We start from the raw sequence: 3,047 nt of genomic DNA, 5'->3' as shown, positions 1-3,047 counted from the left end.
TTAGCGGTTCTTCTTCTTCTTCTTGTTTTACGAAGGTTGGCATCCAGCTTAATGGATCATTACCGCCACCTTCTGCTCCGGAGTGTGGCTCAGACAGGTCTACACCCACTCAGGGGTGGACTGGGATAAAAAACACTTAAACCAGCCCACTAAATTATCAGCGACACCACGTAGAAGCCATTATTATGTCACTAATGCTCAACATGTTGTTCTTTGTCCTATTTTTAATAATTATTCCCTCAGAAAACCTTAAAAGGTGGAAACTTTAACTCTTTTTTCGTATTTTCTTTGGCCATTTTGCAACTTCCGTTGTCCATTTTTACAAGTTCTTGACCCCCCCCCCCCCCCAATTTTTGTCCGTTCGTTAATTTTTTGTCCACTTTTCATCCAAGTAAGCTATTGCACAATAAACACCACTTGTTTCCTTTATTCTCTACATTTTGCCTCAAAGAAATATACACAAAAGACCTTTTTATCTCAAATATTGTTAGTGAGCACTTCTCCTCTGCAGAGATAATCCATCTCACCTCACAGCTGATTAGACAGCATGAATATTACAGGTGTGCCTTAGGCTGGCCACAATAAAAGGCCATTTTTAAAATGTTCAGTTTAATCACACAACACTACGCCACAGATGTCGCAAGTTCTGAGGGAGCGTGCAATTGGCATGCTGACTGTAGGAATGTCCACCAGAGCTGTTAACCATGAATTGAATGTTCATTTCTTTACCATAAACCGTCTCCAAAGGCATTTTAGAGAATTTGGCAGTACATCCAACCGCAGACCAGGTGTAACCACACCGGCAAAGGACTTCCACATCCAGCATGTTTTGCATACCCAAATAATTTCTGCACAAACTGTCAGAAACCATCTCAGGGAAGCTTATCTGCATCCTCGTCTTCCTCCTCGGGGTTGTCATCATAACCAATTTGAGTGAGCAAATCACATTCTCATTCAATGGTGTCTGGCATGTTGGAGAGGTGTTCTCTTCACCAATGAATCCCGGTTTTCACTGTTCAGGGCAGATGGCAGACACCGTGTGTGGAGTCATGTTGGTGAGCGGTTTGTTGATGTCAACGCTGTGGATGGAGTAGCCCATGGGGGGTTATGGTATGGGCAACTTGGCACAGCCATTGAAGAGGAGTGGACCAACATTTCACAGGCCACAATCAACAACCTGATTATCTCTATGCGAAAGAGATGTGTTGCACTGCGTGAGGCAAATGGTGGTCACACCAGATACTCAGAAGAGAGATGGATGAATGTAAGAAGGCGTTACAAAAAAAAAAACAAAGAACTTGTGTAAATACGTTGTAAAATGGGACAGAGAGTTTACCTTCCTACAGAGTAGCAGGATGGAACACAGTTACACGTTCTGTTAGATTAATAACTGAGATTTTAGTGTCTCCCACAGCGGAAGGAATCACGTATGTCAGCGTAAAAAATCCACCAATCACAAGCGCCACCAATACACTGCTTTCAAAAAGTGTTAAAGGATGTAAAGTCTGCTACAAAACTACAATATCTAATAAGTCATGAGTGAATGCCAGAGAACCACAGAAGTGAGAAGGAGAAATTACAAGAAAATATATAATGAAAATAAAATGTAAATGTCTAACTTAAAGACAAGCAAAGTGAAATTGACAGTAAATATGCTGTGTTGACTTGTATATGAACTATGAGTAGGGCTGGCAATATAGCGAGATTCAAGATACAGTATATACAGTTTTCTATTTTGGCGATATAGAAAACTATACAATATCGCATATGTCAATATAAATACAGTATATGTATATATAATAGCTTATTTTGTATTAAGATACTCATTGTAAAGCTCAGTTAGATGATCACTAACTGTGCCTTAACCCAAACGTTCCCAATGACGAGCTACACTTCAGAACTCACTCACACGTGCTGTCCCTTACAGGTGAAAAAGCCAAAAGTGGCACATATTGTGCATCTGTTTGTTAATAAATGTGCCTGTGTGGCATTTTGCATCAGCAAATTTAACCCAAAATTGTATTTCTGGGCAAACTTAATTTTAAATATTATTATTTATATATATATATATATATTGTACATCACAATTTTGAGAAAATATATTGAGATATGAGTTTTGGTTCATATCGCCCAGCCCTAGTAGGAATGTTCACAGCATGACAAGTTCAATAAAGGTACCAGATTCTAATCAAATAATTGTATTTAGTGAGTGGTATACAAGTGGCTATTTTAGATTTCTTGTACACTTGTCCTAAATATAAGATATACTGGAGCTTGGTTAGGGAGGTGGGATGGCTCGGAGCAGGCGCCAGAAAATTCCCCTTATTTTCAAGTCCAAAACTTGACAGGTATGCTCCTGTGAGGTGGGATGGATTATTTCGCCAAAGAAGAAGCTCTCACTAACACAGAGTTAGACACATTTGTGAACAATATTTGAGAGAAATAGTTTTTTTGTGAATATAGAAAATGTTTTAGATCTTTGAATTCAGCTCATGAAAAAAAGGAGCAAATACAAAAGTCTAGCTTTTATATTTTTGAGACACAAAGAGAGCTACGCAAGATCCGCAACTGTCAAATATCACGTAAAATCCAGTTTTTCAACTTCAAATAACTTATTTAAAACAAACTTCACAGAAATATTAACATGAGCGCAGAGTTTAGGTTTGAAAAATATATATGTGACAAGTATTCTAACTTTACAGCTTGACCCACATCCCATCCGTTATCTTTTAGGAAGCGGGGTTTATGACCTCTATACTGCAGCCAGTCAGCAGGGGGAGCTCTACAACCTGGGTTTTGTTTATGATTCCATCTTGGACGGCATCAGCATGTCAGCAGACCATAGTTCAAGTTGCGTAACTGTGATCATGATCTATAAATGAAGCCACATTTAACAGGGTTTATACTTTTAAGTTATACTAGATCCACCTCCGAATGCCTAATTGACTAATTCATAGTTACACTTTAATCACTGTTAACACTGTTTGAAGTACTTCTGCTAATTTTAGCACACTGTACACGCAAAGCTCTCAAGTTTCATGTATTGG

The sequence above is a fragment of the Gouania willdenowi genome, chromosome 13 (assembly GCF_900634775.1).
Source record: "Gouania willdenowi chromosome 13, fGouWil2.1, whole genome shotgun sequence".
Classification (NCBI taxonomy): Eukaryota; Metazoa; Chordata; class Actinopteri; order Blenniiformes; family Gobiesocidae; genus Gouania; species Gouania willdenowi.
This window is presented reverse-complemented; position numbering follows the sequence as displayed.